At 44.0% G+C, this 13,316-nt stretch overlaps 1 long non-coding RNA gene across 2 annotated transcripts in view; it reads right to left on the bottom strand.

Annotated features, from left to right (window-relative positions):
* LOC135401506 (uncharacterized) overlaps positions 1-12,706 on the bottom strand; it is a 182,121-nt gene extending 169,415 nt beyond the window's left edge. For both annotated transcript variants that reach the window (XR_010424832.1, XR_010424833.1), the window contains exons 1-2: positions 12,649-12,706; positions 10,935-11,122 (exon numbers count right to left, since the gene is read on the bottom strand). This is a non-coding gene — a long non-coding RNA (uncharacterized LOC135401506). The remainder of the gene's footprint in view (positions 1-10,934; positions 11,123-12,648) is intronic.
* Positions 12,707-13,316: the final 610 nt, after the last annotated feature.

Genomic DNA, 13,316 nt, shown 5'->3' with positions numbered 1-13,316 from the left:
ATAAAAAAATCATATAAAGATGGTGCTTTATTCGGACGATATTGAACTCGCAAATGCTTTGGGCATGAAAAGTGGCAAGAGAGGGAAGCTCACGGTATTTTATACCACATATTTAAATGTTGATCTGGCAGAAAGATCAAAGCTGTCAAACATTTTTCTCCTTGGAGTAGCACAAGCAAGCCACCTGAGAGACGCAAGAAGCAAGGCAGCTATACTTGGAGACTTTGTGTGAACCACAAATAGATTACGTGCCGTCGGGATCGAATTTGACGTTTTATCTAAAGAGAAATTTTTTGACTGCTTCGTAGGTATTGCTGGTGATGCTCTCGCTTGTCACGGCCTAGCTGGGTTTTCAGAGTCATTTTCCCCATAGAGTCAAAGAGTCATTTTCCCCATCTGTATACAGAGGTTGCAGAACGTGCACAGAAATCACGGAAAAGTTTCCTTCAGTAGTATGGTACGAGGAATGCAGCATTCGAACTGACACCCAAATCAGACATCAAGTCAAGCAACTCACGAGAGCTAAAACGTAGACGGAAAAGTTTAGGCTTTCATGGGAATTTTGTATTAACTGTGCAAGTGTGCTTTCAGAGTTGAAGGGATTTTCAATTGTGAATATGTGTGGTATGACCCCATAGGTGGGGAGTAACGCGTTACAAAGTAGTGCGTTATCGGTAACGCGTTACATTCGAGTAGTGAAATATGGTAACGCATTACATTTAGGAGAAAAGTAATGAGTAACGTAACGTCATTACATTTTTAGCAAGTAACGCGTAACGGCGTTAGGCGTTACTGCGTGTTCGGGAACTTGAAAGCTTGAGCGAGGACCGTGCCTGCAGAATCCGGGAAAATCCCCGATTTTTTCTAGTCATCTTCAACAATAACAAGAAGGTCACATCGGCACCCACGAAGAGCGCGCAAAAGAAGGGTTGTTGACCTACCTTGATCGAGGTGTCACCTTTGTTTACTACCTCTGTTTTTCACTCCCTCTGGTATTTTTCGGACGAATGGGGCAAAAGCGGCAGAAAAATAGCCTCTACCCTCTGAACAAGTAACAAAGAACCAAGTAATTGGCTGTTTGGATTTGTACTGTATGAGATAAAAGGTCACCGTCTCTATCAACCTTGACAAGGAGCACTCACTGGTCATTAGGCTTCCTCTCAGCCCAACCTGCGAAGCTCACCGATGAAAATTTTGAACATCAACTACTTCTGCGTTGCAATAAATCGTACATGTAAGTTGTGTTCATGCGTGACCCTTGTTTGTGCCCAACATTGCTTGTATTGGTTTGCGGAATTCACTTATGTGACCAACCAAAAATGGTACATATTATAAGGACAACTGGTGAAGTAATGCAAAAGTAACGGCATTACTTATCAGAAGTAACGGCGTTGGTAACGCGTTACCTACTACCGCAACAGTAACGAATAACGTAACGCGTTACTTTTTGAAAATGTAGTGAGTAACGGTAGTGCACTACAAAATAAAAGTAACTTCCCCACCTATGTATGACCCCATGCACGTCCTTCTGGAAGGAGTTGTACCGAAGGAAATATCCTTATTTTGAAGTCGGTCGTTCAGGAAAAACATGGCTATCAAGTAAGGAGCTGAATGAAAGTATTGCGAGCTTTACGTTTCACCTGCACCTCACCTGTACTTTCAGCAGATGGAATAGGTGACCTGCAGGACATGATTGAGGAGGATCACAAGCTTTATGTGTCTTCCTATGGAACGGAGAATTTCATTCCAAAGCTCCGTATGCATGTGCACTTGGGAGAACAGCTCAAACAACATGGGCCGGGAAGAAACCATTGGGCAATGCGCTTCGAGGGTAAAAATGCCGTTCCAAAATCTAAAAAGTTCTATAACTTCAAAAACATACCCCACTCTGTCGCGGAATTTTTTCAGCTGAGGGCTTCATTCACACTTTGGAAAGGAAACTCAAACACGATGCGTGAAATTGATGTTCAGCACCCTAAAGGTTGCTGTAAACTTAGTGCGGAAGTGCTCCGGAAGGCTACTGTTGAGCAGCAGGAGGCATCGATTGGCCTTCCTGTGCCATATGCGATGGTGCAGAACGTCCGGCTTCAGCCGAATAACGTAGTTGTACTCAACGGCAAGCACTCGGCAGTAATTTTCGCATGTATATTACAGATAGAGCTGTTCGATTGTTCCCATTATCTGGAGAGTACCTTAATGGTAAAAAGGGATACAGTGACCGCTTGAACTGCTTTCTTCTGAAGGACACATCTTCAAAGGTAGTTGCTGTGACAGGAGAGCTTATGTATCCGTGGCCCATTCTTGACTACCCATCTGCGGAATATGTTTTCGGTGTACCTAAATGCTTTCACTGTTTTGAAGTTTGAAAATCTTCTACACAGTGTATTTTCTGAATTCTTACATGATTTTGATAACAAAGCGATCACAGCAACATAACATTTAGGCAGTTGTCATAGTTTTGTCACAAAATGCTCTACTCCTAAGAAAAGAAGTAAGCACCCTGTATTTTTTCAGTGTTAGATTTCCTTCGTAATGGGAACATTTTTCGCCTAGATTTTTGTGGGATTTTTTTTTTCGTTTGCGAAGCCTGGTAAAGTTCAAGTGTATTTTACTTATTGCGCATAACAAATCTTGACTGTGAAGTGTTGCACCATGAGTTGCGCCTTTGTGTATAAAAAAAAATTGTTGTCTTTGGCATCTAAAATATGTTCTACTGAGTATGCTCTAATGACTAAGGTTTCTGCAGGTTAGCAAGTGAAAGCATCCACTCCCTACCTTCTCACGAACAGTACAAAATTTACTGCTGGGAAATGAATTGCATCCTTCAGACTTTCGGTAGCAGTCCTCGCAGTTAAAAGATGAACTCCTGTTTTATCTTGACTAAGGGTGTGCTTTGAGGTTGCATGATTTTTGGGACAGCGTTAAGTATGCCTTATTGGTTGGTAGTGAAAATAACCTGGTCAATGATGTGCCAATGGGAAGAAAGAGGACACAGTACCAAGTCCTAGGAGCAGCCTTGGCTGAGGAACATCCTCATCTGCTGTTTGATAAGACAAAGCCTGGAACAAAGATAACCAATGGCAGTGTTTCGGTACGTCTCCAAATTGTTGATCCCTATCAGAGAGGGATATTTCAATGAAACTAGCTTAACAGTTACGGATTATGCATATTTGTACGACTCGCTACGGTTAACTTGACCTCAGACAATCAGTGTTTACTTACTGCAAGGATTCCGTAGTGTGATGTAAAAAAAACTTTCCTCTCAGAGCGTTTTTATTCGTCGGCTGCGCCAGCGAAGGAAGATGCCTAAACTGCGGAGCCAACAAAAAGCACAAACGGGATCACAGGAGGAGAGTCATGTGACCTTGACCGCCGAGGCCGCCATGGATGAACTCTAGGTAGCTCAAATTATTTATCAAATCCTTAGCTGACCTTACTTGATTTACAAACAATTACTTTATCAAATGATACAGTAACGGTGCTAGTTAATTGTGTTTTGTGCTAAATTTACAAGTGATCGAGAAAGCTGCTCTCGACCAGCTCGATGTTGCTCGCGTCTGCATCCTACTGAAATACTTTTACGAGCAGAGGGAAACGGACGTTACGCACTGTCTGCCAGTTTATTTCATGGCAGAAGAATGTGTGCCCGCCTGAAGGCACACAAGATGCTACAGAGAAGAATGTGCACTAACCGGCAATTTTTTTTCTTCCGCGTATAGTTGATGCGCGAAACGTAGCTCCCTTTCAAGGCTACCTTGGCAGAAATGCGCAGTCAGCACACACATATTCTGAGCAAGTTGGCTAGTCAAGAGGGGCAACACACATACGTTGAGCTGGCGAAGTATCTCCAACCAAAGCATTCGAAAAAATGTGCAATCACACTGGTACGCCAAAGCTGCCACTCTTTAGGCATCTGTGTGTGATGTGAGCTCTGATTTAGCAAACAAAAAACTAACAAAAATATTCAGACACCTTTGTTCTTTTCTTTTTTTGCAATTTGGTATCAATAATTGACAGGGTTACTGCATTTTTGCATTTGTGGCTGGTGTGAGGTACGTAGTCACGCAATGACACTGAGGCAGAGGCAAGCGTGAGACATACTGCGTCACACTTTTAAAATTCACTTGCAAATGTGATGTATTACGTTATTGAATATTATATCCTTCTCTGGTTGTGGTTTGCAATCACGTTCAGACGACAGGCGGTTTTTGTTGTTACACATATTATTTACAAAAAAGCAAAACAAAAAAAGACATTTATACATTTCAGAGTGACCTTCCTCCGAATGCAGCGATTCCCGGCCCGAAACTGTTCCTGGGACCAAATGACAGCTGTATCGCGTTGCAGTCAAGGGACCCCAGAACACTGCAAAAAGTCCCCCTCCAGAAGTACGCTAATCAAGAAGACGGTCTGCTGCTCCTTCTCAGCGTTTACTTCATCCTGGATTTGGAATATCCTAATGCGTACGCGCAGCTCTTAGGCTTGCTAGAGTGTATTTTTGTGAGCAAGAAGAGTGTACCTGAAAAATGGTACATGTCAGCACGGGCAAAACGCATATTAGACTTACTGCGGTGAGCGGAGACGAAGCTGTGGTTATGGACCTTGGATACGGGGCGCTTATATTTAGCTGGTATATATAGGGTGCTCGGTGACCCATGTCCAAAAATAGTTTTCTAAAAAGTACGCTGTACAGGTTCATGCGCTCAACATAGGTCGGCGCGATCACGATCGCGGCAGCCTTGCCAGTGCTTCGTGATCGCACTCATGATTGCGATCATCAGGCTTTGATAAGGCATTGCGATCATGATTGCGCCGACCTATGGCGCTCAACAATACTTGGTCCTGCTACGTTTTTGCAACCTCGTGATGTGGATTTCATTTGTTTTTATATTTCTTAACATTTTTGAGAAGTCAACTCAGAAACTTGCCTAGGTGATGGTGCTTTTTTATGTCACCATTGCGGAGCCCGTGCCAACTTCACTCCATTTTGCCATTAAGCAAATTGGTAGTCGCAGGAGGCGAAAAGAATGCCCAAGATTGACGAATTTGTGCGGTATTCCTGAAGACTCTGGGCGAAGTGTTTCACAGCCCTGATTGTGAGTACCAATTTTCTCTATGCTGAAATTGAGTAAACTCATCACGGGCTTCGAAATAGCGACATAAAAAAGAGTCGATATCAAGAGAACTTTCAGAGCTGACTACTTAAGAATGGTGAAAATAATGCTACCAACGAATGAAATCCACATCACGAGGTAGCCAAAGACGTAGCAAGACTAAACATCGTCGACCGCATATCTCTGGAGCGTGCTCTTTTAATAAGGATTTTTTGACATAATTACAGGGACACCCTGCATATGTGTTGTGCATTTAATTTCGTTTTTTGTGAATTGAGACAGGAGTCAGCGGAACTCATATATGTTTCTGTTTCTTTTCTGTTACTTTCTCGTATGCTGTGTACTTTGTCCTGAGAGCAACACTGAACCGGCACGCGAAAGGAAGTACTTTTGCAGGGCAGGCACAAGAGAGGTGGAATTGTATATGGTGCTTATGTATAGAGAGCGGCGCCAACACCCCCGTGTAACACTCGCGGAGTGTTGCACTCAAACAGTTTCGTGCAAGCTGCGTCGCGTAAGCGGCCTCGATTGTGACACTTGCTGTGAGAACTCTCGTGGCACATGCTTCAAAAAGCAAAAAGCAACAAAAGCTTCTGAAAGTGACACTTGAGCAAAGCGTCACTTTTTTGCAAAAAAGTGATACTTACAACGTGTCACAAAAGGGTCACCGGTTTTAGAGTGTACTACTGGAAAGAGCGTATTAAACGCCGTCAGAAGCCGTCATGTGGCTTGAAGAATGGAAGAAGGAAGTAAGCAACAACAGTAACTCTTAATTCCTGTGAGACCTAAACTTTGGTGTGGTATGCCAGCAGTTACTCATAAGACTCTATTCTTCTTGGAGGAGTTAGCCCTAGGAAAACATAAGCAAAGGTTGTGTCATTCGTTTGATCTTTTTGAGACCTGGTAGATACGTATTCATGATTCGATGAGTGGTTGAACTGCTCCGCTTGACCGCAGTGAAAACTGATCAATCCGTCAGCAAGTAAGCAGACTGAGTAAGCAGATTTCGAGCTGACCAGAAATTATATAACGAAAGGGCGTTTGCCAGTGCGGTCACCGCAACGTATTTGATCCAATAATCATGCACGCAACATGCAATGATCTAGAACAAAACAAAACGGCACAAGCCAGCTGGCGTACATTAGAGATCGGTAGCATTTCCTTGAGTCCGAGGGAAACGACACGGACGGGAAACAAGTTCGACGACACGAGAACCAATGCAATGATACGCGTAGAGACACAAGACCAGATATCTATTCCTCCGGACTAATGCTGTCTGGCGAGGCGCGCTGTGCCAGCCCCGTGGATGCCGCGGAGGCCATGGAAGCCGCAATAATGGCTGGCGGTCGACGGACTGCTGCCGTCTGCGTTTCCTGTCAAAACTCGTTGGTGCGGGGTGAGGGCCGCCACCGCTGCTTTGACGTCCATATGGGCGACCGCCGGGAGAGAAGATGCCGGGACGGCTTTTTGGTGGGGGTTTTCGAAACTCGCCAGTGTCGGAATAGCTGGCGGTTGTTGTCTCGTCGATAGGGGGATTTAACAAAAACGTAGGAGTGTTAATAGGATATATTTTGGCACGATTTATTTCCGCGTGATTTCAAACGATTTATTTTGGTACTATTTATTTGGGTGGTTTATTTTAGACGGCTTATTTCGATATACACTCATAAGCAAAACATATTGCCCTGATCAGGGATATGTCGACGAAACCTCCAGGAAGCTATGATCCACATCATGAAGTGTGTGGATACCTGACAAGAGGCTGCTCACTGATAAGCTAGGTGGCTTATGACGACTGATGAGCAAGTTATGCTGCTCTAATCAGGGCTATTGGGATGAACTCATCGAGCTGAGGCCATTGATGAGGCTCTGTTGTTCACAATGGTTGGGCAGCTGGGCTAACCTGGTAACTGTGGATGGACATAAGGGACTGATATCAGATTAATCTCAGGGAGATATAAGTACGAAACCTCGAGCGGCTTGTCGAGAGTACGACTATAAGCTGTCTCCAGTTTCTTTTAGCATAAAAGTCGGCATCGACAATGCTAGGCCGGGAGAGCTGTTAGACGCGCCAAAGGTGGAATTATTTCCTGGATAACCACGGATCGGCGAACCATCGGCTTGTAAGCAACAACAACTGTCTTGTACAGAGTTGCTCATGCTCATCCACATCGGTAGCAAAGCATATTCCCTGGCTTATAAAATTACAATGCAAATATGAGCACTAACAGTTTTCAAGCAGTAATGTGTTCTCTAAATTGCGCGTTTATAATATAACTGTCATTTATTTTACTTGAGGTTAGCAGTGCGCACATCACCAGGCATGTTATTTCATAAGCATTTCTGCCAATAATTACGTGATGCCTTCCTTGCTCCAGTTCTGCGTACATATTTAGTTTTAAGTAAGCTGCTCCCATTTTATGCTTTCTCTTTCCAGTTTTTTCTACTAACCTTCACACTAGATGTTGTGGATGAATTTTATTCACAGGACTCATGGAAGCTGTGTTTCAAGTTCAAGTTGGGCAATGTGGGAAAAACAATGAACACAGTTCCTGCTGTGCAGGAAGCTAGGAAGAAGTACGGCCGCAAAAAGAGCTTCACAGACAACCCAGAGGCTAAACGACTGTATCGCTGAGTAAGCAAATATTAACAACCTTGCAATTGTAAAACTGGACTTCTATACATGCTTGACGGTGATGATGATTGACATTTTCAGAGCACAGCAGCAACTACGACTTTATACCTGCTTCTTATCATAATCCTCACGAGTGAGTTGCAAAGCCGTATCACAGTTTGGTCGAGTCATCAGCGTACTTTCGAATGTGATTGTCGCAAATGTTACTTAACAAGTAAAGTCACTGAGCCGTGTAATGTAGCACGGAATAGTTTTTCGGTTCTGCTCATTGTGGGGTATTCTGCAGTAATATTGGACTTGATTCGGGATTCTCTGGCGCAAGAATATCACATTCTGCAGTAATATGATTCAACTGTTCAGTGATTGGCATCCTCTTATACAATGTGGCACGATAATGATCCAATAGTTACTTTCTTACATTACATTCTCAATAATCTCATTAGGCCTCGGACGTTGACGGTAACACCGAATATTAGAAGGTTCACAATGCACACATTAACTCCATAATGCAGGAAATGAAGCTAAGTTCTCATGACCTGTGCAAAACTTGCTGATTGAATGGAGAACACGCGCGCAGCTCGGAGGAAATGGATCAAAGAGGTGCACTACAACAGCAGAAGTACTGTAACTGTCCCCATCCTTGACACTTACCGAAATGGTGAGCATGTCGTAAGTTAATCGTTTTGTCTTAATCTTTGGTTACGTACTCTTATACGTAGAGAGTACGTAACAATGGGCTCTCAGACTTGAATAACATCGGGCAGGCGCCGCCACGATAAAATATCGTATAACTCAGATGAGAGTTTTAGTAGATAGATAAGGGATAGCGTTGGTTGTTCTGCGCACGCCCATAACAGAAAGACAGCTTCGCGCAGTGCGCAGAACCACCAACGCTATCAGTTACGTACGCAAATGCGGTAGCGTACGATGTACTAAAACATTCTAATGGGAACTCATATGTCCATAGGGTTTGATAGGCACCTGGAGGGACATTTAATAGCAGTTTGAAAAAAAACATTTAATAATGCACAATGTCATTTAATAACATTCTCATTAAAAATCGATCAACGGACGTCACCGGAGGGGACGACAGCCACATCTTTAAAATTCCCGCGCACCTCGCCAACGACGTAAGCGCCGGATCAAAACCAAATCATCGCTCGCCGCATAGGTTTTGAACTGTTCCCAGTTTCCAAGCGTGGTTCGAGCCACCGCCCCCTAGTTTCAAGCAAGACAAGCATTGAAAAACTGTATTTTTGGTTTCGGTTTGAAAATGGGCGTTTCACCTCACTATGCATTTTTCGCTGTGCCAACGTCAATGAAATAAATGCATTCTGGTATAAAATAAGCTTACACGTGGAGATTCTCTCAGAAAAAATGGCCGACCAGTTCTGTATGAATCGGCTCTCAAATGCATCTTTGGATGTTTCCCGACAACACAACGAGCAAGTTTCGAGCACAGGTTGCCCATCCACAGAAGTTGGAGGGTAGGTAGGAGGCTGCTTTGACAGAAATGAGTATCCTTTTTGCGATTAAAATCACACACAGCACACAGGATAGGGGGTGGCAGGGTAGGGCACACAGGGTAGTGGCACAGTCAATAGCATATCGGAAACGACTCTTTAGTGCTACGGTTGGAACATCAGAGCAGGTAAAGTTCAATGCTAGTGGAAACATCCTCTTACCCCTGAGACAATTTTTAGCGAAGCATTTGAAGCATAAGGCATGACCAATACGAGGTAGTGGTTATTATGAGATACAACTTCCTCTAAGCTATGGATTGCATATCGGTGCAACTCTTCCCCCTAAGTGCAATGCCGAAAAGATAATCGGCTGTGGAGCGTTGGACAGAGGATCACTCGTCTAGGTACTCAAAGCAGTGTTAAGGATTTGAGGAAACAAATCGGATTTAAATCAAATCCGCGGTTTGTAGAAGGCGCTAAATCACATCCAAATCAAGTCCAGATATAAGTTTATTCGAGTAAATCAAATCACTTTAAATCTGGATTTATTTTCAGCTCGCCAAATCAAACCCCCGTTTAAATCCATCACAAATCCGGAAGCGGAACTAACACTCCTGAACAGTTGTGGAACGGTAGCGCAGTTTTTGAAGCTTCAATTTTTACAAATAATACCTAATTACTAACACGAATTCCTAGCAGTTGCGCAGCTAAGAAAAAGAGGCGAAACACGGAAGACATCTAGTACTTCAGTGGAGCCCCACGAGCATATACTGCGGCAAACGAAAAGGGAACTTGATTGCAGGACACGAATATTGTGCTGCGGAAAATGTCGTCCTTATTACTTCCTTGTCGCTGGTCTTTGTACGGTACACCTGCCACGTGATAAGTTTTTTGCTGTGCAATATGCACCAAAAATACGTGAAATAAAGAGATGGGAGAGCAGCATAATGATACAGCGCTGCAAAAATTGGTGAGGAATAGGAAGGATAAGACGGATCCTAGCGCTTTTTTCCCCCGCGCATATAGTATAATAGACCGTATATTGACGTAAGCAGCGTGCAAAACTGTCGTTGCAGTGTTCGGGCAGTATACCACCCAAGAACGGCCTCTTATCCTATGAAGAGTCGCCGAGGTCTTCAGAGAGGCCCATTTGCCGCATATTGAAGTGCACTGATTTACTGCCAGCATTACATTACAAAGTATAGCAGAGACAGCCAGAGCCGGAGCAAGCATTGCGCCTTGGTCGCACAAGCATCCACATCGTTACAGGCATATAGGCTCATGCATATAGGCTAAATTTCATGGCAAATTATGGATATCCGAACCCAAAACCAAATTTTTGATAAGAGAACGTGATTCAATCCAAATCCCTAAGCAAAAATGCGATTTAATCCAAATCCCTGAGTAAAAGTGTAATTCAGTCCAAATCCAAATCCTGTTCACAATGAAGCCGCCAGTCAAATCCAGATCAAACCTACAAGTTTGTCTTGTGGATTTAAATCCAGATTTAAATCAAATTCGAGATCTCAAATCTCCAACATTGGCTCAAATATCAGGTGGATACGGAAGAAATGATTAACATAGTTACGATTACAAGTTAGTTACATAGTTGCCTATCATACACGAACGGTAAAATATGAAGTTGTGGAAGGGTACTACGAATCGGGGAAGTAGCTCGTACTGAATTATAAAAACACGCGTTCGAAACGCAAAGTGCACTACCTGTTGCAAACTGCTAGAAGTCGTAGAAGGACTTGGGTTCCAGAGAACTATCTGCCGCCGTCGACGACGACGAAGTGACAGGCGATCACTGGTCGGATGTCAAGCAGCCTCCCGCTGGCGATTCCTTGTCCCAATCGAAAGATGATGCGTGCGGCAGGTGGTCGCCGTACATTATCCGGCATCATCAACTGAAAGGAAAATGTCACCATCCTTATATCTGTTGGAGCGACATGTTGAATGCGGTTTGTCCAAATCATCAGAACAATCATGTGCTCGTCGAGGCATTCAAGATAATTAGAGACATTTTCCTATTCCAGTCTCTGGCTCTGAATTTTCTCGCCAGACAGACTGTGTGGGAGTCTGCAAAAACAATGTACGCCACCCGTCCGATCACCAATTCGACCTGGTCTCCGAATGGGGAAAACAAATGAGCTCTCCATATTTCGCTATTACACCGATCGCGACGTCGACGTAATGCAACTGGTGGCGGATAGTCTATGTGTCATGTACTACGCGATGAAGACTGGTTATCACTGCCTCGTTGTGTACTGTGGTGGCCACTGTTAACCAATCTCCCGTTTCCGTCGCCTCTCTCCGATAAGCGCTCGACTACCAGGGAACAGCGAAAACAGCACTAGACCGGTCGATTGTTATTTTGGGGATGACAGGGTGCTGACATAGTATCACTTGTTGTGAACACGTGCGAAAACAAACAAACAAAAACAACGGTTGAAGCGCAATGAAAGAAGGCTGCTTATCTAAGACGTGCGTGAATGATGTTTCTGGGGCTTCTTTCATCGCTCGTGGGCAGTTTTCCTTAGAGTTGTTGTCAACAAACAATACTATACCTGCAACTGGCCGCCCCCAAACTGATAGTTTACCGCTCCATTGCTATATCCCCTGTTCTCCGGTAGTCGAGCCCTTGGAGGCCACGGAAACAAGACAATGGTTAACAGTGGCCGCGACAGTACATGTAGTGTAGATGGTTGAAAATCTATTTTGCAACAAGTCAATTGTCATGTCGTACATGCATGAACGACATGTCAATTGACTTGTTGCAAAATACATTTTTAACCAAAGTCGCTTACGAATAAATATATTGAAATCCATGACGAGTCGCCACATTTCGCTGTCGGTCACCATGGTAAATAGGTGCCCGGACATTTTCTGCCATACGTCTTGACCTTTCTGAGTGCTATCTCTCTGCTCGTTAACAAAACCAGCACTGAAACAAGGAAAATGCGCTACGGCGACTCAGGTAGAGTATAACGTCTACGTCCGCCGATGCCCAGCTTCAGTAACCGCCATACGACATTGGCACAGCAATAGTCAACCGACGTGACACGGAGTCAATCTGTCGCAAAATGATACACGTCAACTGTGGCATGTAGTGCTTGAAGGAAGCAAAGGTCTCGCGCAATTATTACAACTTCCACTGCTAAAGCTATGCGAAATAAGCTTCGAACCCATGCCAGTAATAGAACGGTGTCCGTGCAACGTGCACAATATTGCAAGACTCATCGGGAATGGAATGTACGGCGGTTACGGTATCACCCTTTCACAAACGTGCACTATCTTTCTGCTGTCTAATCTGAGCAAGACAATAAAAAGTGTTGAAAGCTAATATACACAGCCCCATTTCATTTAGATGTAAGATACACTGAACTACAGTAGTCATTATTATGTAACTGAAGAAATTGCTTGAAATACTCACACCTCTGTCGCTGAGACTCACACGTGGCACACAGATAGAGATGTGAAGCGTATGTGGCGCTGGCAGGACTGACATTGATACCACCAGTCCCTTCTCGAAATGTCAGCGAAAAGGCGGCGGCATCCTATTACTCGCGGGTGATAAGGTTTGTATGGTTGGTGCTGCGAATAGCATTTTAACATTTCTGTTTCGAGGGAAAGCCTTCCTTGCAAAGCCAGACGAATGAAAATGTCTCCATCGAAGGCTCGCAACGTGCATGGTGTTCCGCAGCTTGTCTTATCGTAAAGACAAAAATTAAGAAAGAAAGGCAAAACGTATCATCGCGACTTGGCAAGTATCGCATTTCACATATGATGCTCCTATATGAAAAGAGGGGTTCTGTGTTGCAGACTTCCACGATGCATTCACGTGATCCCTTCCCTCGAGAGAGAAAAAACAAGGGTCTTATAAGGATATAGCTAGCTGTCGACCGCAGTCTGAGACCGAGCGACTGTGGATAGTTTAACAGGTCATATGCACACATCGAAGACACAACATCGACAAGGTGTGAGTATACAAGCGATACTCCCTCACCCTTATGCGAGTTTTTGGCAAAGGTCTTATGCCACCCGACAACGTGTTCTGTCAGTTGAAGGAAAAAAAGGAAAAGATGGTGGCATGCCACCTTT

Source organism: Ornithodoros turicata, chromosome 1 (genome assembly GCF_037126465.1).
Source record: "Ornithodoros turicata isolate Travis chromosome 1, ASM3712646v1, whole genome shotgun sequence".
Classification (NCBI taxonomy): Eukaryota; Metazoa; Arthropoda; class Arachnida; order Ixodida; family Argasidae; genus Ornithodoros; species Ornithodoros turicata.
Note: the sequence above shows the minus strand (reverse complement) of the source record. Positions and strands in the feature narration are given on the sequence as shown.